A 24723-nucleotide genomic window follows, 5' to 3' on the forward strand; every position below is an offset into this window, starting at 1 on the left:
CTTCGTGGGTTTACTCGTGGGGGCGTGGGGGCTCGCGCGCAGTTAATCCCCACGCCGCCTCATCGGCTTCTCAGCCTTTGAGGCTATAAATAGGCGGGGGAAGCGGAACGGCGAAGCGCGCGCTCGTTCTTTCCTGCTTCCCCTGCTTCCCCCTTCCTCTCCTTCTTCCTGCCTACGCCGCGCCACGCCGCGCCGTTCCGCATCGATGAGCTCTTCCTCCGCTGCGGCCTCCGCTATCCGCTCCGGCGCGTGGGATGGTTCCCAGGTGGATGACGACGCCATTGAACACCTCCGCAGGATGCGCCGACTTCCCGGTGCACACCTGGTGCGAGCCCGTGCCGCACCGGAGGGGGAGATAACGCCGGCGCCGGAGGAGGGCGAGAGGGTCATATTCCGCTTGCACCTCATGCGCGGCATGGGCCTGCCGGCGAGCGGCTTCCTCCACTCGTTCTTGGAATTCAACGGACTCCAGCCGCACCACCTCACCCCGAACACGGTGGTGCTGCTGGCCGCCTTCGCCACCCTGTGCGAGGGTTTTCTTGGCGTTCTCCCCACCTTCGAGCTGTGGGGAGAGTTCTTCCAGTCGAAGCTCGGCACGCACGTCGCCGGCATACCGGCCCAGTGCGGCGCCTTCATCGCCATGCGCAGGTCGACCGCCGACAACCTCTTCCCCTCCATCGCGCTGATCAAGTCGGTGAAGATGTGGCAACATTCGTACTTATACGTGAAGAACGTTGCCACAGAAGACGACTGGGTCAACCTGCCGCATTATGAAGCCGGCGCGCCGGCTGGGAGGCTTCCCAGCTGGTCGAATCGGGCCAAGACGCTGTCTCCTGCCGGCACCGCCGCCGTCACCCGACTCCGGGTGCTGACGCAGTCGGAGGGCCTGGTTGGGGCCAACTTGCTGGCCACCTTCGTGGCGCGCCGAGTCCTCCCACTCCAAGGCCGACCTCATCTGATCTGTCAGATGAGAGACCGCTGAGATCTGAGTCGGATGAGCACCTGGGAGATGCCCCATGCGGAGGTGGCGAACATGGTGAACCACATCGCGAACTGCGAGCTCGCAGAAGACTGGCAGTTCGGCAAGGAGCCGTATTCACGTGCCAACCCCCCGCCTGTGGTAAGTCAAATATTTTGCTTCTCTTTTTCTTCATAGCCGAATCCGACTTCTGATCCTCTCGGCTCTCTGAGTCAGAACTCCCTCATCCAGCCTGCAGCCGGCGCCACCGGGCAGCCCCGCGAGTTCGCTCCAGACCGTGCGGAGAGCGACGTCGACGACCCCGACTTGGGGGCGGCGGTGATGGAAGCCGACGCCGAAGGCGGGGGAGGAGGGGCGGAAGGTGGACTCCGACCCTCGGCGACCTTCGCCGACTGGCCGGAGGATGAGGGCGATGGCGAAGTCGTCCCGCGCCGCCAACCGAAAGCCAGCCATGCCGGCGCGAGCTCCTCCGCCGGCTTGGCCGTTCAAGTCGGCGCGAAGAAGCGCCGGGCCGTGCTGAGTTCGCTCGGCGGTCGGTCGAAAAAGTTCAAGGGGGCGGCTGCCGCGACCAAGCGGGAGAAGGCGATCGCGAAGGCCAACCGCTTCCGCAAGGAAATGAAGAAGCCGCCGCTGGTCTCTGCTTAAGTGTTCTTTGTCGTTTGTTCTTGTTTCTTTGGACGGATCTGTTCTGAGTCTTTTTCATTCTGCTTTCTGTTTCAGGGCCCCTCTTTCTCTTGAGAGGGTCTCCATCCCCTCTGTCATGGGGTCGGCCGAGACGTCCGCCAACACTCGGCGGATTGACCCCACCGCCGACCTCCGGGAGGCGATGGAGCGCAACGCGCGGGAGAAGCGCGATGAGGAAGAGGCCGACCGTCTGGAGAAGGCGGAGGCCGACAAGGCGGCGGCCTCCGCACAGAAGAAGCTGACGGAGGTCGAAGCCGCCGCCGCGGCCAAACATCGGGTCGAGGAGGCCGCACACCCCCAGTCGGCGTTGCTTGTCGTCCCGCTGAGCTCTGCGCCGCCGCCCCCGGAGTTGACGAGGCAGACTGGAGAGGTCGGCGGGGAGCACTCCATCGTTGAGAGGGACAGAGGTGAGGCCTTTGCATCGGGCACGGCCTCGCCGCCACCGCCGCCTCCGTCGCATGGCAAGCAGCCGGCGGGCCCTCCAGTGCCACCGGCTGAGGACGAGGCGGTGGTGAGGCTGCTTCTATAAGTCGCCTCACCGGCGCGCCGCCGTCTTGCGAAGGCGGTCTCGGCGCCGCGCCCCTTGGAAGCCGGCGCCGCCAGCTCGGCCATTCCAGATGCTGAGGCATCAAGTGCTGCGCCTACTGGATGGGTGCGAGGAGGCGGCGACGGTCCAGTGAACCAGGCGCTCATGGATGTGCAGGCGAAGCTGCGGGCTGAAGGAGAAGCCATCCAGAGCTGCACCAGGGCGCATCTGGCGTCACGGGCGTCTATCCGAGTACGTTTTCTTTTTGACTTTTCCTTTTCTCATTCTTCTCCCTGGGGGCACGCCAGCGCACCCACTGGGTGTAGTCCCCGAGTTTCGGGCCGGTTGCTGCGCAGGCGGCCCGGAACTCTATCTGGCGAGTTCCTCATTTTTGTCTTTGTCTGGTTTTTTATCGCAGGAATACCACAATCTCCGCGCCACTCCCTACAACCGTTACGTTGAGCGGCTGGAGAAGCGGACTGCCGACTTGTCGGAGAGCCGGAGTAAGTTCTTCTTCTTTTCCGCGAGGGCGCGCTGGCGCACCCGCGGGCTGTAGTCCCCGAGATTCGGGCCGACTGCTGAGCAGTCGGGCCGGATCTTCCTGGCGACCTTTGCTGCTGACGACTTAACGAATTTTCTCTTTGTTTTTCAGAGGCCAATGCCGCTCTCCAGGAACAGTTGGGCGAAGTCAGCACGGCCCTTCGTGCCAAGGAGGAGGAGTGCGGCAAGCTCGCCAAAGAGCGCGACCTGGTGGCCGAGCAGTTGGCAGAGCAGAAGGAGATGCTGAAGGCGGCCCGAGACGAGGCGGGGAAGAAAGAGGCCGCTATCTTGGCCAAGTTCGAGATGGAGAGCTCCTCCTGGACCGACAGGGAGGCGATGCTGACTTCCAGCTTCCACGAGATCGAGGACATTGTCGATGGTGAGTTTTCTCTCTTTTTTTTCCTTGAGCTGCCGACTGTAAGTCAGGCCGACTGTTGATTTTCTCTCTGCCTCTTTCTGTTTTGGGCAGATTTCTTCCCTGGCCACTCGCAAGCAGTCAATCGAGCCATCGAGGCTGATCGCGAGGCGCGGATGGCGAATGGCGAGGAGATCGCCGCCAACGCCCCCCTGACCGTCAACGAGAAGCTGCTGAGCATCGAGACCCGTCTGCGGCCGGCTCATCAGCTGCTGCGCCCGCTTCAACGTGCCGGGGCCCAGGCGATCTTCGCCCTATGGCTAGCCATGCCGGCTCTGCGCACCGCCAGTCGAACTGCCAACTAGCTGGAGGTCGCGGCCGGTCGTCTTGAGGCTTGGAAGGGTTCCTCAGCCCGGGCTGGAGCACGCCGGGCCTTGGAATTAGTCAAGGCTTGGTATCCAGGGCTGGACATGGACCGGCTGGCTGCGTTCCGGTCAGAGGCCCAGGCGGAACTGGCGGCTGTGGAAGGAGCCCTTATCGAGTGCGTGGTGGCGATCGCCGACTACACCGACACCAGCGTCTTCGTTCCCGAGCGGGCCGCTAGCAGTGTGGAGGTGCCTCCGGAGTGGTTCGGGATGAACCCTGACAACAACGAGGACTCGGTGGAGGTGATTGGCTCCAGCACCAAAGAGGAAGACGAGGCGGGGGACAAAGACGAGACGGAGGCGCCAGAGGACAGGGCGGACGATCAGCCTCAGCTCGATCGTGCCTCCAGCAACGAGCCGCGTCCAACTGGGCCGGCTGCCGCCGGAGGCGATCAAGCCGAGACTGCCCAGCCAGCCGCCCCTGCGCCTGACACCATTGTCTTCGCCGACCCGCCGAACACTCCTACTGCTCCTTAGGCTGCCGTCTTGTCCTTTCTTTATCTGTTTTCATAGTCTTTGAAGAACTTGTTAATTTGCACAATTCCACCCGTGGGGTGTATTTTGAACTTGGCCAGAGGCCTTTGCTTATGTAAATATCTATCTGCCTTCTATCTTTCCTTGCTTATTGCTCTTTTTGGCCTTTTCCTTTGCCGCCTTCCCATAGTCACTTCTTTGCCAGTCGGACAGCTGCTCCGCGGACTGCCGCCAATCAAATGCTTGGTTGTCTTAGGAAGGCAAGTACTTTGCCTTTTTAGAGTTTTTTAACAAGTGGGACAGAAGGCGGTGAGCCGACTACTCGAGAGTCGGCTCTGCAGAGAGAGGCTGGGAGACGGCTTGGGCTATGCATACGCTTTAGGTCCTTAGCCATTTTTTCGTGTGTGCGCTCGTTCTTGCTTGTTCTCCGCCTACGAATAGACGCTCTGCGAGCTGCGGCTTTCGACAGGAGACGGCTTGAGCGCAACACACTACTTGTCCGACTGCAGGAAGCATTTCATAGCGCAAGACGGCAAGTCCCCGGGCTGACTAGTCGAACCCGGTGCCAAGCGACATGACAAAAGAGTAGCATACTCGGAGGCATAATTCTTATCACACAGATAATAAAAAGGGCAGTCCCCGAGCTCGTCTCGGGGGCCCAAAGTCTCGGTACTTTAACACAAAGGATAGCATGGTACATACTACATTAACTGTAAAATCTTCGGAGAAGATTTGCGTTCCATGGCCGTTGTGACTCCTTGCCGGAGTCATCCATCTTGCACGCTCGAGGCTTCTGAGCGTCGATTAGGTAGTAGGATCCGTTGCCCAGCACTTTGCTGATGATGAAGGGGCCTTCCCAAGGCGCCGACAACTTGTGCTGGCCGGCTGTTCGCTGAATCAGCCGGAGCACAAGCTCGCCCTCTTGAAACGATCTCGGCCTGACCTTTCGGTTGTAGTATCAGCGCAGACTCTGCTGGTAGATGCCGGACCGGCTGAGTGCCAACAGCCGTCCCTCTTCTAGCAGGTCGACGCCGTCTTGACGTGCTTCTTCAGCTTCCTCTTCGGTGTACATGGTGACTCGTGGAGAGTCGAACTCTATGTCCGTCGGGATGACGGCTTCGGCACCGTAGACGAGGAAGACAGGCGTGAAGCCAGTTGACTTGTTTGGAGTCGTACGCAGACTCCAGAGGACGGCTGGCGGCTCCTCAAGCCAACAGCCGGCCAAACGTTCGAGTGGTTCGACCAGTCGAGGCTTGATGCCGGACAGGATGAGGCCGTTTGCTCGCTCCGCCTGGCCGTTTGACTGCGGATGGGCAACGGACGCTAAGTCCAGTCGGATGCCCTGTGTCGTGCAGAAACGAGCCAAGGCGCCTTTGGTGAAATTTGTGCCGTTGTCGGTGATGATGCTGTGCAGTATGCCGTACCGCACCGTGATGTCGGCGATGAAAGTCACTGCAGTCGGACCGTTCAACTTCTTGATGGGCTTTGCTTCTATCCACTTGGTGAACTTGTCCACTGCGACAAGCAGATGAGTTAGGCCGCCTCGGGCCTTCTTGAATGGTCCCACCATGTCTAGGCCCCAAACTGCAAAGGGCCAGGCGATGGGGATTGTCTTCAGCGCGGAAGCTGGCTGAAGTGGCTTGGAGCGGAACTTCTGGCACCCTTTGCATTTTTTGACTAACTCTTTAGCCTCTTCCAGGGTAGTCGGCCAAAAGAAACCGTGCCGAAAGGCTTTCGCGACGAGTGCTCTTGAGGCTGCATGGTGGCCGCACTCGCCCTGATGAATGTCTCTGAGAATTGCTTGGCCTTGTTCTGGCTCTACGCAGCACTGGTAGACACCAGTGACACTGCGCCTGACTAGCTCTCTGTTGATTATGGTGTATGCTGCCGCTCGGCATTGTACTTGCCGAGCCAAGATCTCATCAGTTGACAGCTCTCTGTTTACTAGAAACTTGAGGATGGGCTGCGCCCATGATGGTGCTGCTATTTCTTCAACCGCCACTGCAGCGACTTGGACAAGGGTGGCTGTGCTAGGAGGCGGCGGGCTGGCGTCTGCGGCCGCTTGCTGTATTGGCGAAGTCCCCGGGCCGACTGGCGCAGTCCCCGGGCCGACTGGCGCAGTCCCCGGGCCGAGTTCTGAAGTCCCCGGGCTGGCTTCGACTGTAATTTTCTTGGGGCCGTCTGCTGGGGCTCTTGAGTCGGATCCGATTTCTTCGGGAGGAGCCGGCACAAAGATAGAGTCTGATTCTGGTGAAGGCTTGATAGACGGCTTAAGGAGGCGCTGAAGAGCGACGCCGGACGGTATTGCTTGGCGGGTGGAGCCGATTCGTGCCAAGGCGTCTGCTAGATCGTTGTCATTTCTTGGCACTTGAAGGAACTCACACCCCTCGAAGTATCCGCTGAGTTGCTACACCAGGAAACGGTAGCTCGCCATGTTTGCATCTTTGGCGTCCCAGTCGCCGGATGACTGCTGGACCACCAAATCGGAGTCGCCATAGCACAGGATCCGGCGAATGCCGAGTTCTTTGGCAAGCCGGAGTCCGTGAATGAGCGCCTCTGTCAGGACCCCGACTCAATGCCACATAGATCTAGCATGTAACACTTCATATCACTTTGCGGCCTCACGCACGGTATTCCCACGGGTGTCGCCTTACCTTTACCCGGGACCGTTTGCGCCTTTTGGCACACGTATATGACAGTGTCGCTAGCATCCATATGATAAGGAGCCCGGGCTGACATGGCTAGTCGTAAACCCAAAGTGGCACAAACTTACAGGGACAGGCATCAATGACCCAGCATCGAACGTGTCGGTCATCAGCGAGTGAATCCAGGCTGTAGCACTGGGCTAGCAGGACTCCGGTGAACCGGGCTGTAGCGGGCTAACAGGACTCTGGTATTCATCGCGTGGCATTTCCCCGAAGGGACAGACACAGGAACGAAGAAGGACACATGCCGGCCAGCCTAAGTGTTCCGGAGCAGTAGCAAGCTACCATGGCTCGGTGGAAACACTAGGAGACATTTCCCGGTAAGAGAGGCTACTAAAGATAAACAACTAGATGGTCAGATCCCACACATACCAAGCATTTCAATAGCATACACACAATATGCTCGATATGTGCAGATACAACATGGCATCACAACATGACTCTACGACTCAAGTAATTTATTCAATAGGCTCCGAGGAGCGAGACATTACAAACATGGGTCTCATGACCCAACAATCAGAGGATACAAGTCAAAGCACAAGCGGAAGCTATCATGTCTGAGTACAGACATCTATAAATGAAAAAGGCTGAGAAGCCTGACTATCGATCAGATCCTGCCGAGGGCACAAGATCGTAGCTGAGGTATCAAGCTAAACGTCGAAGTCCAAGAGGAACTACTAGTGAGACTGAAGTCTCTCTGCAAAACATAAAATAGGCAAACGTGAGTACAAATGTACCCAGCAAGACTTACATCAGATCTATCTACATATGCATCATTATCAACAAGGGGGTGGAGGGGTTTGACTGCAGCAAGCCAGCTTTGACTCGGTGGCTATCCTAAACTACGACTGCAAGCGACACTTTTGAGGTGGCGCACACGAGTCCACATATTCACCATATCAATACACCACTATGGATCTGCTCCCGTCTCCCTACGAGAATGCCATCCATAGCACTCACGCTTATCTTGCGTATTTTAGAGTATCCACTTTCACTTGTCCATGAACTGATATAAGCAACCCAGAAGTCCTTTTCCGCGGACACGGCTATTCGAATAGATGATTTTAACCCTGCAGGGGTGTACTTCTTCATACATGTTTCCACCACTTAACGTCTGCACACGACATGTGCTCGGCAGACTTCAAGCGAAAGCCGACGTGGGTGTAGACCACGACCTACCTAAACACTCAAGTCTCTAGTCCAGGTTTATCGCCTATTCGGGTTCCATCCATGAGGAGATCCGGCCGGAGTTTCGCTCACAGCCCCAAACGATGTGAACAGGGTTCCCGAGATACCAAACGGGCATCCGGTACACCGTGCCACGTACCTACCGCATCACAGCCCACCCCTACGGTCAGCGCTGTCCACGGCCTCCAGTAAGCTACAAACACCAGAAACTACTTGCAACTCCTGGACAGAGGACTAGGGTGAATAAGAAGTCGAGCGGGGTCATATTTCAGGGCCCAATGTATGGTAGTAGCTGAATCATGGATCACAAACACAGAACTCAGTTCCTGAGGACGGCTGCAATGAGACAACCCACCATGTACTCCTACATGGCCTCTCACCGCTACCTTTACCAAATCATGTTCACATACTTAGCTCACACACAGTAGGACATGTTCACACGCCTCTGATTCATCCCCGATGAATCAGACCTGACTCAACTCTAAGCAGTAGCAGGCATGACAAACAAACATGAATGAGTAGGCACAACAGGGCTCAAACAACTCCTACTCATGCTAGTGGGTTTCATCTATTTACTGTGGAATGACAGGTCATGCAGAGGATAAAGGGGTTCAGCTACCGCAGCAAGTAACAGATGAATCGGTGTTGTCCTAATGCAGTAAAAGAGAGCAGGAGCGAGAGAGTAGGATTGTATCGGAATGAACAAGGGGGTTTTGCTTGCCTGGCACTTCTGAAGATAACATTGAGTCTTCATCAGTGTCAACGATCACATCATCGGTATCACGTCTATCGAGAGGGGACAGATACCGGCAAATACAGAAAAACACGATCAATGCAATGCGCAATATGATGCATGCTATGACATGGCAATATGAATGTGTTTTGGGCTAATGCACCTAAAACCAGATTAAATGAAGTTGGTTTGAATCCAAGATTCAAATTCAAACTCCATATGTGATTAATTAAATGCCCTTTATATGATTTGTGCTAAACAGTAGTGATAAGTTGTTCTAACATGCATGAAAATGGTACAGATGGATTCCTTGAATTTTTCTGATAATTTTTCATATATAAATTATTTAATTTGGAGTTACGGTTAATTTTCTATGAATTATTGAAGTTTTAGGCATTTTCTGAAATTTCAGAATTAAATTAAATCCAGAAATGATTTAATTGCGTCAGCCTGACGCCAGCATGACGTCGGCGAGTCAACGACCAGGTCCAGGTCAAATCTGACATGCGGGGTCCACACGTCAGCGACACAGGGGCTAATCCCGCGTTGACTCGGGCTTTGACCCGCTACGGGGCCCGCTGTCAGTGTCTGTTAGTGTTAAAGGGGGGGGGGATTAGCCGCTAATGACGGTTCACGTCAGATGCGCCGGCGGTTGGACGACGGCGACGATCAGAGTGGCGGTGGCTCGCCGGAGTTGCGCCAGAGACGACGGATCGACGCACCAGGGGCCCCCGAGGATAGCCCGTGCCCGCGCGCATCTAGGAGAACCAACGGGAGGTGCGGGGGTGGACGGAGTGCGCCGGAGTGGAGCCCGAGGCGGCGGCCGGAGCTCGGGGATTCGCGGGACCGGCGCTACAGTGCACGGGAGGACGAATGGTTAAGTGCTTTGGGTTCCTGAGGTTGCGGTGAGCACGCGGGTGGGCTCAGGAGTGAGCTGCGGTGGCTGTGGCCACGGCCACGCCATGGCCGGCGGCGAGGAGCAATCGGCTCCGGTGAGAAGGCGGCTAGGGTACGGGAACGAGCGCGAGGAGGAGGGGGAATGGAAGAGTAGCTCACAGGGGTTGCGACGGTGGCCTCGGGGAGCTCGGGGAGGCACCGGAGCCGACGAATTTGACGAAGATGGCCGGCGGTCCCGAGGTTGAAGAAGACGGCGGTGGCGACGTTGCAGGGGCTCCCGCGGTGCGCTTCTCGGCGAGGAGGAAGAGGTGGTCGAGGCGGATCTCCTGGGTACTTCGTGTGGCAGTGAGGAGCACGGTGGCTACGGCGAACGGCGTCGGCGACGACGAGCTCCGCTCGGGCGCGTGCAGGGAGAGAGCAGAGGAGGGGGAGGAGCGAGGGAGTGCTACGGGAGAGTGAGAGAGGTCGTGGGGAACGAGGGGGGAGTGCGTGGCTCCCTCGGGTGCCTCCAGCGGCGAGCAGGTAAGCAGGAGGTGGCCGGAGCTCTTCGGGCGCGCGCCACGCCTCGCCTCTGCCTACTGGCAGAGGAAGAAGAGGACAAGGGGGGGAAGGAGGTGGGCTGGGCCGCGCAGGTGGGCTGCACAGGGGGGGCTGGGCCAGCACAGGTGAGCGCCAGGTAGTTCCTTCTCTCTTTTTTTTTATTTACTGTTTTCTATTTTTGTTCTGTTTCCTTTTATTTAATCTGTTTTGCCACTGTTTTGAATTTAAAAATAATTCAAACAATGCCAAAACTCCTCTGAATATTTTATATTGCTAGATGGACTTTTCCAAAAGCTTATAAAATATTTCAGGGGTATTTGAAATTATATTCTAATTATATGAATATAATTCAAATTCAAATAGTTAATGAATTAAATTCAAAGTCCCAAAAATAAATCCTTAAAAATGTTCAATATTTTGGTTGGGACCAGAACCCTTACCAAAAATTATCAAACATTTAAGAAGAGCCTTTTGGAGCAATGAATGAGATTTCTAGGGTTTTTGCCCCTCTTTTATTTAGGGTTTTGAGGCTTCCAATTTTCCTCAGTTCAAATTTCAGAAATTTAAATATGATGCACACATGAAGCTAGCCTAGAGCACTGCCAGCAGCTAGGGATGTGACAACTCACCCCCACTAAACAAAAATCTCGTCCCGAGATTCAGGCGTAGGGTAAGGTGAAGGGGAAAACGCCACTAGTATAATCTTCACGATCCAGGTTGCACCTCATAGGAACGTTGATTCATTCACCATCATTGTCTTGATGTCTTGCCTTGAGAACTCCAACTATCATGACAACGAGAGGAAAGGAAAAACCCTAAAGAATTGTTCTTCTCGAAGGTCGAACAACTCAGGATTAACCCACGGAATGAGACATAACAACATCTCTCGAGCTGAGACACGAAGCACACATTTAGAGGGATGGAGTGGACAGATGACGAGGGTTCACTAGGTAGACAACAATTCCACACCTAAGAAGGTGGTAAACGATTGCCAACGTAGAGAGGAGTTGAGTTGCCATGATACCATAATGATGCACCTTAGGGAAGGTGACTCGTAGAAATATCCCCTTAAGTGGCAAAAAGAATTACTTTTGATTCAGAGATCATTGAAACTCTTTATACCAGCCTATGGCAATCACAAGCGATCATTTGCAGGGGGTCGGTAGAATGGCATACTCAGACTTGGATGATGTGGATTACCTTATTGAAGACAACGTAATGGATGAACTTGCTTACCACCGGAAATGGAAGAGACCCATGGTAGAATGGCACATTGGCGGTGCAAGCTGGGAACAAAATGCAAATGATGGGAATGATTCTGGTAACTGGGGAAGAACCCAACAATAAAGAGTGAATTCACTGTTGGAGTGGTTATAGCATAACCGAAGAGACTAGGAGCAATCCCGGTTAGTGCCGATGATAACACGTAGCGCTTGTGCGTGCTCTCAAGAACTTGAGCATTTCCATATTCATCAAGGTTTTACCAACATCCGTGTCAAGGATCCTGGCAACACAACATACCACCATGATGAACAACGATGGATGAAGCAGATGCATAGGAAGATAACATCAACTCAGATTTCATCCTAGCGAGGCCAAGGAAACAAAATCTGGATGATCGACCGAGAGACATTTAGCACTCCGCTTCTAATGTTCTCCTTGATGTGCTAGTGTGATCCCATCATTGAAATGGTTTGGTAACTAGACATCAAGTAAAAGGTCGGACTTCGGGAGCAATAGAATCCATAAGGAACAGTTACGGAGGTAATTCCTACGAAATCCTTATGGGGAGGTGGCCAACTTCCTCAAACAAGATACTACAATAATAGGTCTTCCGGCTGGGTGTGTTGGCCACAACATCCACTTTACCGGTTATCGAGGGACCAATATTATAGTTCTTGGGAAATATTCCAACCATCATATCTGCCTGAGACTCAGATCTGGTTGGTGTCAGGATATTCCAGACTCATCGAGTCTAGGAAGAAAAATGAAAGTTTGCAACACAAATCGACGAGATGACGTTGCGAGATTCTCGGGAGATGAACTATGATAGCAAGCTCCAAAACATGAGCTGGTTCTGCTACAACATGTGAACACGATGTCCAAGACAAGCATGACCACAAAGTAGTCTTATAATAAAACACTATCGAGTTCAGGAGGGGGAACCATAATCGGGAATATTGAAGTCTTGCGCATGACCTAGGATTAGCACATCAACTCCTTTTCCTGAACAAATCAGTCAGTGGCTTGGTGTGCTAGGGACCCATATAGAATGGAGGTTGCAAGTCTCCGAACCACAGAATACTTCGCGCGTATGCATGACTGATTTGGGATGATTCCAAAGGAAACAACATTGACTTTCTCAAATCCACGGCGGCAACTTGCATCAGATGCACATGAATTAAAGGAAGTCACTACCTTCATCCAAACATATGCTTCATGAGCTAGCATGAACAAATGCTTTCAAAAGTTTCCAACATTAGCTTAATGTTCAACAAAATCATGGAGGAGATAAGGATGTTGTCAATGGGCTCAACAACAATTCATCTAGGTTTCCTTTTAAAAGGAATTCCATAGTTAAGTGAACACGGTGATAGCATTGGTCAGACCAAAGATGTAATGGGGTATGCTCGAGGGATCAACCACGAATAAGACAACATTATGAGCATCGTTGGTACTGATTTGATTTGACGATAGCCCACACTCAAATCAAAGGATTGATAAGACAATAGGTCCAGCAACTGATCACAGGGACCAATCGATGAAGATGTCATCCTTCTTCAACACACACTACACAAGAATATCCCTTTGGAACGAACTAAGTCAGGCAAGCTTTTACCTTCCAACTCTCCAAGTTGTTGTCTAGCTTAACCAACTAGCTCAGGGATATCCAACACAGATTCTTGGAGAAGGGTGGTTCACAAGAAACCAACTTGATCACGAGCTCAACACAGCGGTCAGGTGACAACCTGGTAATACTTCCGAGAAGATCTTCGGAAAATCACGAACCACCGATATGTTACTAGGCTCGAGAACAATCTTGCTTTTTGAGGCAAGACGATATGATCAATAGAGCGAAGATTTGAAATAATCCTAACTCATCGATCGAGGAGTGCACCGAGAACAAGGACTAGGTAGCATGATCAACCTTAGAACGATGATTCAAAACCAACACGCTAAGAATGAAATTATTGTCCATTAACTACCAAGGAACAAGGTTGCTAGGAGTATTGAATTCACACATCACAATTCATTTGTCGGTATTCCGGTTGCATCAACACGAGGTCCGAGGAATGACTAATGATGGTGAGAAGTATCACTACGTCAAAATTCATGAGAGTTGGTGCAGTTCTCATGACAATTCTGACATAAAGGGGGTAATACTCCAAGGTAGAACAGAACCAAAAGCTGGATTGGCATTTGATCTGCGGAATACAACTACTTTGACCCAATCCTAGATATGGATGAGGTACTGGAGTTTGTTTCTCCTAGTCATTCAGGACGGAATGGCTTGACGGGCCACAAGAGTAATAGGCATCGACAAACGAACGCACGCATACTCTTGACTATCAATTGATAGACGAAGGTCAGTAGACAACTAAAGAGGGACAACTCAAAGGAACATATAACTTTCTGAGTTGTGGATGCATAAATTAGTATGTCGAACCGAGTTCAACATAATTCTTCCGGATAACCCATGCAGAAAGGTAGAACTGGCAGAGTCACGATTTATGAATGGAGAACTCCTCAAGAGTACTCTAATTGTGATCTTTTGATCCAATAAACATCTGCCATAAGCAGTTCAAAGTATTTGGAAGAAGGAAATACCACGGACCTCGAGGACTATCGCAAAGTTACTAATATCCTAAAGGAACTAGCAAACACTATCAACATGAAGTAAGTAGAGTGAATCTCGGGTTCAAAGCCCAAGGAGTAGAATACCTACTACTAAGTGGCATCACGGGATGCTTTCGAGAATAAAAGCCAGAATCATCACACTGGGATCACAAAACATTGCTAGATTACTAGGTGACTCCCTAAACACCTAGGGCCATAATAGTAACTCCAACATAATGTCAAGGTAATAGAATACCCCAACTCAACAATTAGTGTGATTGAGCTGGCATAAAGGAGCATCGAAACCAGAGGAAAAGTATTTTGCAAATGCATCAGACTATTTAGAAACCTGGAATGACTCGGACAGCATAACGGCTGTAAATGCTCAGAAAAGATTTGAGACATTCACAAAAATGGTGGCATAACCACTCAGAAGCACAATATCAAGGTTTCGAGATCAACAATTAACATACGGAAGTAGTAGAAACTGAACTCAAGCTTAAATCCAACAATTTATAAGTCTACGGATTAGTAACACGTGATCGTGATAGAAAGAAGAGATAGCCTAGTTCTTAATCCCCGTAGGAAAGATAAGATGACTCAGATCAGAAGGGCATAAAGTATAAGGAGTAAAAAGAACCTTACGTTCCATCCCACAATCAATTCCCTTATATAACTAAAGAATTTCTAGACTCAACTTCGACCAGTTTGGCTTGGTAATCCTACAGGCAGTCAAGCTCTGATACCAACGCTGTCAGGACCCCGACTCAATGCCACATAGATCTAGCATGTAACACTTCATATCACTTTGCGGCCTCACGCACGGTATTCCCACGGGTGTCGCCTTACCTTTACCCGGGACCGTTTGCGCCTTTTGGCACACGTATATGACAGTGTCGCTAGCATCCATATGATAAGGAGCCCGGGCTGACATGGCTAGTCGTAAACCCAAAGTGGCACAAACTTACAGGGACAGGCATCCATGACCCAGCATCGAACGTGTCGGTCATCAGCGAGTGAATCCAGGCTGTAGCACTGGGCTAGCAGGACTCCGGTGAACCGGGCTGTAGCGGGCTAACATGACTCCGGTATTCATCGCGTGACATTTCCCCAAAGGGACAGACACAGGAACAAAGGACACATGCTGGCCAGCCTAAGTGTTCCGGAGCAGTAGCAAGCTACCATGGCTCGGTGGAAACACTAGGAGACATTTCCCGGTAAGAGAGGCTACTAAAGATAAACAACTAGATGGTTAGATCCCACACATACCAAGCATTTCAATAGCATACACACAATATGCTCGATATGTGCAGATACAACATGGCATCACAACATGACTCTACAACTCAAGTAATTTATTCAATAGGCTCCGAGGAGCGAGACATTACAAACATGGGTCTCATGACCCAACAATCAGAGCATACAAGTCAAAGCACAAGCGGAAGCTATCATGTCTAAGTACAGACATCTATAAATGAAAAAGGCTGAGAAGCCTGACTATCGATCAGATCCTGCCGAGGGCACAAGATCGTAGCTGAGGTATCAAGCTAAACGTCGAAGTCCAAGCGGAACTACTAGTGAGACTGAAGTCTCTCTGCAAAACATAAAATAGGCAAACGTGAGTACAAATGTACCCAGCAAGACTTACATCAGATCTATCTACATATGCATCATTATCAATAAGGGGGTGGAGGGGTTTGACTGCAGCAAGCCAGCTTTGACTCGGTGGCTATCCTAAACTACGACTGCAAGCGACTCTTTTGAGGTGGCGCACACGAGTCCACATATTCACCATATCAATACACCACTATGGATCCGCTCCCGTCTCCCTACGAGAACGCCATCCATAGCACTCACGCTTATCTTGCGTATTTTAGAGTATCCACTTTCACTTGTCCATGAACTGATATAAGCAACCCAGAAGTCCTTTTCCGCGGACACGGCTATTTGAATAGATGATTTTAACCCTGCAGGGGTGTACTTCTTCATACATGTTTCCACCACTTAGCGTCTGCACACGACATGTGCTCGGCAGACTTCAAGCGAAAGCCGACGTGGGTGTAGACCACGACCTACCTAAACACTCAAGTCTCTAGTCCAGGTTTATCACCTATTCGGGTTCCATCCATGAGGAGATCCGGCCGGAGTTTCGCTCACAGCCCCAAACGATGTGAACAGGGTTCCCGAGATACCAAACGGGCATCCGGTACACCGTGCCACGTACCTACCACATCACAGCCCACCCCTACGGTCAGCGCTGTCCACGGCCTCCAGTAAGCTACAAACACCAGAAACTACTTGCAACTCCTGGACAGAGGACTAGGGTGAATAAGAAGTCGAGCGGGGTCATATTTCAGGGCCCAATGTATGGTAGTAGCTGAATCATGGATCACAAACACAGAACTCAGTTCCTGAGGACGGCTGCAATGAGACAACCCACCATGTACTCCTACATGGCCTCTCACCGCTACCTTTACCAAATCGTGTTCACATACTTAGCTCACACACAGTAGGACATGTTCACACGCCTCTGATTCATCCCCGATGAATCAGACCTGACTCAACTCTAAGCAGTAGCAGGCATGACAAACAAACATGAATGAGTAGGCACAACAGGGCTCAAACAACTCCTACTCATGCTAGTGGGTTTCATCTATTTACTGTGGAATGATAGGTCATGCAGAGGATAAAGGGTTCAGCTACCGCAGCAAGTAACAGATGAATCGGTGTTGTCCTAATGCAGTAAAAGAGAGCAGGAGCGAGAGAGTAGGATTGTATCGGAATGAACAAGGGGGTTTTGCTTGCCTGGCACTTCTGAAGATAACATTGAGTCTTCATCAGTGTCAACGATCACATCATCGGTATCACGTCTATCGAGAGGGGACAGATACCGGCAAATACAGAAAAACACGATCAATGCAATGCGCAATATGATGCATGCTATGACATGGAAATATGAATGTGTTTTGGGCTAATGCACCTAAAACCAGATTAAATGAAGTTGGTTTGAATCCAAGATTCAAATTCAAACTCCATATGTGATTAATTAAATGCCCTTTATATGATTTGTGCTAAACAGTAGTGATAAGTTGTTCTAACATGCATGAAAATGGTACAGATGGATTCCTTGAATTTTTCTGATAATTTTTCATATATAAATTATTTAATTTGGAGTTACGGTTAATTTTCTATGATTTATTGAAGTTTTAGGCATTTTCTGAAATTTCAGAATTAAATTAAATCCAGAAATGATTTAATTGCGTCAGCCTGACGCCAGCATGACATCGGCGAGTCAACGACCAGGTCCAGGTCAAATCTGACATGCGGGGTCCACACGTCAGCGACACAGGGGCTAATCCCGCGTTGACTCGGGCTTTGACCCGCTACGGGGCCCGCTGTCAGTGTCTGTTAGTGTTAAAGGGGGGGGGGATTAGCCGCTAATGATGGTTCACGTCAGATGCGCCGGCGTTGGACGACGGCGACGATCAGAGCGGCGGTGGCTCGCCGGAGTTGCGCCAGAGACGACGGATCGACGCGCCAGGGGCCCCTGAGGATAGCCCGTGCCCGCGCGCATCTAGGAGAACCAACGGGAGGTGCGGGGGTGGACGGAGTGCGCCGGAGTGGAGCCCGAGGTGGCGGCCGGAGCTCGGGGTTTCGCGGGACCGGCGCTGCAGTGCACGGGAGGACGAATGGTTAAGTGCTTTGGGTTCTTGAGGTTGCGGTGAGCACGCGGGTGGGCTCAGGAGTGAGCTGCGGTGGCTGTGGCCACGGCCACGCCATGGCCGGCGGCGAGGAGCAATCGGCTCCGGTGAGAAGGCGGCTAGGGTACGGGAACGAGCGCGAGGAGGAGGGGGAATGGAAGAGTAGCTCACAGGGGTTGCGACGGTGGCCTCGGGGAGCTCGGGGAGGCACCGGAGTCGACGAATTTGACGAAGATGGCCGGCGGTCCCGAGGTTGAAGAAGACGGCGGTGGCGACGTTGCAGGGGCTCCCGTGGTGCGCTTCTCGGCGAGGAGGAAGAGGTGGTCGAGGCGGATCTCCTGGGTACTTCGGGTGGCAGTGAGGAGCACGGTGGCTACGGCGAACGGCGTCGGCGACGACGAGCTCCGCTCGGGCGCGTGCAGGGAGAGAGCAGAGGAGGGGGAGGAGCGAGGGAGTGCTACGGGAGAGTGAGAGAGGTCGTGGGGAACGAGGGGGGAGTGCGTGGCTCCCTCGGGTGCCTCCAGCGGCGAGCAGGTAAGCAGGAGGTGGCCGGAGCTCTTCGGGCGCGCGCCACGCCTCGCCTCTGCCTACTGGCAGAGGAAGAAGAGGACAAGGGGGGGAAGGAGGTGGGCTGGGCCGCGCAGGTGGGCTGCACAGGGGGGGCTGGGCCAGCACAGGTGAGCGCCAGGTAGTTCCTTCTCTCTTTTTTTTTTATTTACTGTTTTCTATTTTTGTTCTGTTTCCTTTGATTTAATCTGTTTTGCCACTGTTTTGAATTTAAAAATAATTCAAACAATGCCAAAACTCCTCTGAATATTTTATATTGCTAGATGGACTTTTCCAAAAGCTTATAAAATATTTCAGGGGTATTCAAAATTATATTCTAATTATATGAATATAATTCAAATTCAAATAGTTAATGAATTAAATTCAAAGTCCCAAAAATAAATCCTTAAAAATATTCAATATTTTGGTTGGGACCAGAACCCTTACCAAAAATTATCAAACATTTAAGAAGAGCCTTTTGGAGCAATGAATGAGATTTCTAGGGTTTTTGCCCCTCTTTTATTTAGGGTTTTGAGGCTTCCAATTTCCCTCAGTTCAAATTTCAGAAATTTAAATATGATGCACACATGAAGCTAGCCTAGAGCACTGCCAGCAGCTAGGGATGTGACAGCCTCATATTCGGCGACATTGTTGGAGGCAGCGAAGTGAATCTGCAGCACGTACTTGAGCTTGTCGCCTTTGGAGGAGGTGAGGACGACGCTGGCTCCTAGGCCGGTGCGTATCTTGGAGCCGTCGAAATGCATCCGCCAATGGGTGGAGTTGGGCGCTGGCGGCAGGTACTGGGTCTCGGCCCAGTCGACGAGGAAGTCGGCCAGTGCTTGTGACTTGATGGCGGTTCGTGGCTGGTAGTAGATGGTGTAAGGAGCCAGATCTATGGCCCATTTGGCTACTCGGCCAGAGGCGTCTCGGCTTCCAATGATCTCGGCCAGCGGAGCCGTGCAAACTACAGTGATTGGATGCTCTTGAAAGTAAGGCTTCAGCTTCTTGGCGGCGAAATGCACACCGTAGCACATCTTCTGGTAGTGGGGGTAGTTCTGCTTGGAGGTCGACAGTACCTCCCTCAGGTAATATACCGGTCTCTGGACAGGGAGCGCCTTGCCTTCTTCTTTGGGTTCGACTACGATGATTGTGCTGACTACTCGGCTGGTGGCGGCGATGTACAGGAGCATGGACTCTTTAGGAGTCGGAGCCGCCAACACAGGGGGAGTAGTCAACATCTTCTTCAGCTGGAGAAATGCTTCATCTGCCATGTGATTCCACTCGAAAAAGGTGGTCTTCTTCATCAATTGATACAAAGGGAGAGCCTTCTCGCCCAGCCGACTGATGAATCGGCTGATGGACGCCAAGCAGCCAGTGAACTTCTGCACATCTAACAGTCGGCTGGGTACTTCCATTCTCTCGATGGCCTTGATCTTCACGGGGTTGCACTCTATGCCGCGTTCAGAGACCAGGAAGCCAAGGAGTTGGCCGGCTGGTACTCTGAAAACGCACTTTTCAGGGTTGAGCTTGATCTGGAATCGGCGCAGGTTCTCAAAAGTCTCCTTGAGGTCTTCTAGCAGCGTCCCACGCTTCTGCGTCTTCACCACCACATCATCCACGTAGACATGGGCATTCCTGCCGAGTTGCTTGAGGAGGCACTTCTGCATGTAGCGCTGGAAGGTGGCGCCGGCATTCCTCAAGCCGAACGTCATCGTCGGGTAGCAGAAGGCTCCGAATGGCGTGATGAAGGCAGTCTTCAGTCTGTTTGCCGGGTTCAGCTTGATCTGGTGATATCCTGAATATGCATCTAAGAAACTCAGCAGCTCGCATCCGGCTGTGGAGTCTATCACCTGATCGATTCTTGGCAGAGCAAACGGATCCTTTGGGCAGGCCTTGTTGAGGCTTGTGTAATCAATGCACATCCGCCATTGCTTGTTTTTCTTCAGTACCAAAACCAGGTTTGCCAGCCACTCTGGAAAAAACACTTCCATGATGAAGCCGGCTGCAAGAAGTCGGGCTATCTCTTCTCAAACAACTCTCCTCTTTTCTTCTAACAGGCGGCGCAAGGGCTGCCTGACGGGTTTCACATCCGGCCTGACATGTAGCTTGTGCTCGGCCAATTCCGTCGGTACACCTGGCATGTCTTTGGGGGACCATGCAAAGATGTCTCGATTCTCACGAAGGAAATCGACGAGCTCGCCTTCCTATTTGCTGTCAAGGTTTGCACCCATGACATCGTACCTCTCTGGGTGTTCCAGGTCCAAGGGTATCTTCTTGGTCTCTTTGGCCGGCTTGAACAAACCTTCAGCTTCCGACTCCTTGGGGTCAGGCGACATTTCTGGCTGTTTCCCGGCCATCGCCACGACCCTATCAAGGAGCCGCTTCTCAGCTGCGATCACCAGGGACTCGGCCAGCCGGCTGCTCTCGGCCGCGCAAGTGGACGACTTTCTGTAGTCGCCAGCTACGGTCAGAATTCCCTTGGAACTTGGCATCTTCATCTTGAGGTAGGCGTAGTGAGGAACCGCCATGAACTTAGCCAATGCAGGTCGGCCAAGCAGCGCGTGGTACGGGCTTTCCAAGTCCACTACTTCAAACCAGACTGGCTCTCGGCGGAAATGATCTTTATCTCCGAAGAGGACGTCTATTAGGATCTTGCCGATTGGTGAGCAGGAAAGGCCGGGTACAATACCATGGAACACAGTCCGGCTGCTCGGCAGCTGTCTTTGCTTGATTCCTAGCTTCTCCATAGTATCTTTGTACAAGATGTTGATGCTACTGCCTCTGTCTATCAGCACTCTCGAGAAGCGGGTTGCTCGCCTATCAGTGGCCAAGGTGGCACCTAGGACCAGGGCATAGGAGCCCGGATTCGGCATCACCTTTGGGTGATCCGCTCTGCTTCAACTGATAGGCTTCTCGGACCAATGCATAAACTCTGAAGTGTCTGTCGCCACTGCATTTACTTCTTGCTATTGTAGCCGTCTGCTATGCCGATCATCAGTCACACTGGTGAACACCACATAGGCTCTATGCTCTTCTGGATACTCGTCTTGCACTGCGCCGACTGGCCGAGCGGCCGGCTGCTGGGGCGGCGGTGGAGGCTGCGGCCCAGCAGGCGGTGAAGGAAGGATGCCGTCTCGCTTGGCGATTCTGGTGAGCCAGTGGCACTTTCGGGTGGTATGATTCGACGGCTTTGCGCCGCTGTGGAACTTGCAGGGACCATCCAGAGTCTGCTCATAGGAAAATGCCGGCAACAAATTGGATTTGCCGCCCTTCTGCCGTTTGGCCGGGGGCTGCCCCTCCGGCTGTTGATCTTCGACTGTAGCAACCTGCCGACTGTTGGCAGTCGGCTGTTGGGCCTTGCGTTTGTTGTCGCTCTGTTTTTGCCGCCGACTGGTGTCTCCAGCTGGAGTTCTGGGAGCCTGAGGGGCCACTTTGCCAGCCGCATTGAATTGAATCTCTGTCTTCATGGAGGAGTCGGCTGTGGCGTACTTGTTTGCTATGATCAGCAGTTTATTGAGGGTTTCTGGCTCGTCGCAGAGGAGCCTGTGCTTGAGGAGGGTGCCTTCTCGGCACTCGGCAGTGAAGTACTCGATAGCCTGCACCTCATGCACGCCCTCGCAGGAGTTCCGAAGCTCGCCCCAGCGCGTGAGGTAGTCGCGTGTTGACTCATCAGGTCCTTGCACGCACAAGGAAAGCTGGCGCGGCTTGGGTGGTCGCTTGTACATGCTCGTGAAGTTGCGGATGAAGGCTTCGGTGAAGTCGACCCAGCTATTGATGTTGCGGGGCTTCAGACTGTTCAACCATGTCCGGGCCGTGCCCTGGAGCATGAGTGGAACGTACTTCACGGCAACTCGCTTGTTGCCGTTCGCTATACTGACAGCCGTGGAGTAATCAATCAGCCAGTCTTCCGGCTTCACGGAGCCGGTGTACTTGGGTGTGTCTCAAGGGAGCGTGAACCCCTTGGGGAAGAGCTCGTCTCGGATGCGGGGTCCAAAGCAAGGCGGACCCAGCTCATATTCTTCTTCCAGCGCCAGGTGTCACGCCCAATATGCGACCCTATCCAAAAGGAACTCGAAGGTCCCACCAAAGATAGACCCGCATATTGAAACGCTTTTGCAAGGTGGATATCATTACATCAACATTACATAATAGATGGGGATACATACTAGAGGCATACAATGCCACATGAATACAACATCACAATACATAAGATCAACATCCGACTACGGATGAAACACAATTAGAAACTCAAACGACATCCACCCTGCTAGCCCAGGCTGCCGACCTAGAACCTATCTCCTGATCGAAGAAGAAGCAGAAGAAGAACTCCAAGACAAGCAAACATCGCTCTCGCATCACGATCATCGCATAACCTGTACCTGCAACTGTTGTTGTAGTAATCTGTGAGCCATGAGGACTCAGCAATCCCATTACCATGGGTATCAAGACTAGCAAACTTAATGGGAAAGGAAGGGGTAAAGTGGTGAGGTTGCAGCAGCGACTAAGCATGATATGGTGGCTAACATACGCAAATAAGAGCGAGAAGAGAGCAAATGGAACGGTCGTGAAGCTAGCAATGATCACGAAGTGATCCTGAACTCCTACTTACGTCAAACATAACCCAGAAACCGTGTTCACTTCCCGGACTCCGCCGAGAAGAGACCATCACGGCTAAACACACGGTTGATGCGTTTTAGTTCGGATCTGGTGTCAAGTTATGTACAACCCGACATTAACAAATTCCCATCTGCCACATAACCGCGGGCACGGCTCTCGAAAGTTTATACCCTGCAGGGGTGTCCCAACTTAGCCCATGATAAGCTCTCGCGATCAATGAAGGACATACCTTCTCCCAGGAAGACCCGACCAGTCTCGGAATCCCGGTTTACAAGACATTTCGACAATGGTAAAACAACACCAGCAAAGCCGCCCGATGCGCCGACAATCCCGATAGGAGCTGCACATATCTCGTTCTCAGGGCAACACCGGATAGGTCAGCCTACGAGTAAAACCAGACCTCGAGTTGCCCCGAGGTGTCCCCGCAGTCTGCCCGGTTCGGACCAACACTTAGACAAGCACTGGCCTGGGGGGGGCTAAAATAAAGATGACCCTTGGGTTAATTACTCCCAAGGGAAATGTAGGTGGTGGTGAGGCAAATGGTAAAACCAAGGTTGGGCCTTGCTGGAGGAGTTTTATTCAAAGCGAACTATCAAGGGAGTCCCATAAATCACCCGACCGCGTAAGGAACGCAAAATCCGGAAACATAACACCGGTATGACGGAAACTAGGGCGGCAAGAGTGGAACAAAACACCAGGCATAAGGCCGAGCCTTCCACCCTTTACCAAATATATAGATGCATTAATAATATAAGAGATATTGTGATATCCCAACCAAAATCCTGTCCACCATGGAGAAATCTTCAACTTCACCTGCAACTAGCAATGCTATAAGAGGGCTGAGCAAAGCGGTAACATAGCCAAGCAATGGTTTGCTAGGAAGGGTGTCAAAGGTTAGAGGTTCATGGCAATTTGGGAGGCTTGAAGAGCAAATGATAGGTAACGCAGCATAGCGATAGAATGAAGCAACTAGCATAGCAATGATAGTAGTGAGATCCAGGGTAGCGGTCATCTTGCCTAAAATCCCGCAAGGAAGAAGAACGAGTCCATGAAGAAGATGAAGCCACGAAGATGAACCAAGCGGAGACGAACGAATCCTCACGATCGCAACAAAACAGGAACTATCGAGAAGAAGCACACAACATAGTAAACACACCACACATGAACAAGACATGATGCACAACAAGCATGATGCATGAAAAGGCTAGATGAGGCTACTCATGGCAAGAGATGATGCAAACAAGAACAACACATCAAGGCAAGTTTAAATGAGGCCAGAAACAACATATAACAATTCCGGTAAGTCCTCATATGCAAATTTCGAAATTGGTCCAGAACTGAATAAACCTTATGTTCAAGTTGTTAAACAGCAAGTTAAAATGCACCAAGATGATCTACACGAAATTCTAGTCAAGTTACATATAAGGTTCATTTAATTCGGAGCTACAGCCTAGAAGATATGAGCAAAACAAGTTAAACATGGCATTGATGCAAAATGCATACAAACATCAAGCAAACACCTCAAAACAAGGATGCAACATGATAATATGAAAGTACATGCAAAATCAAGCAAGTTTCATATAGAGCACACTCAAAACGGAGCAACGGTTCAACACATACACTCTATACAAGTCATAACAACAATCTATCCAAAACAACAACTAGGCATATTGCAAGCATCAAAACCACATGCTACAGCATCTCAACATAAGAACAAAAGCCATGGGCATGAAGTATAGGTAAAGCATGACAAAACATGAACACTGAGCTATCTCTAGAAATCAATAGATCATGCTCAAAAAGACGTGGAAAGATTGCAAATCTATAATACCTAAATAGTTCATCCCCACTGTTATTTCCCTCTACATGCAGCCTATCCACATCATCAGTCCAGCCAGATCAACATTTCATCACTGTCTTACATGAGGGACCCACCACAAGTTGACCAGGGTACAGAACAGCCACGTTCGGTTACC

Source organism: Triticum aestivum, chromosome 3B (genome assembly GCF_018294505.1).
Source record: "Triticum aestivum cultivar Chinese Spring chromosome 3B, IWGSC CS RefSeq v2.1, whole genome shotgun sequence".
Lineage (NCBI taxonomy): Eukaryota > Viridiplantae > Streptophyta > Magnoliopsida > Poales > Poaceae > Triticum > Triticum aestivum.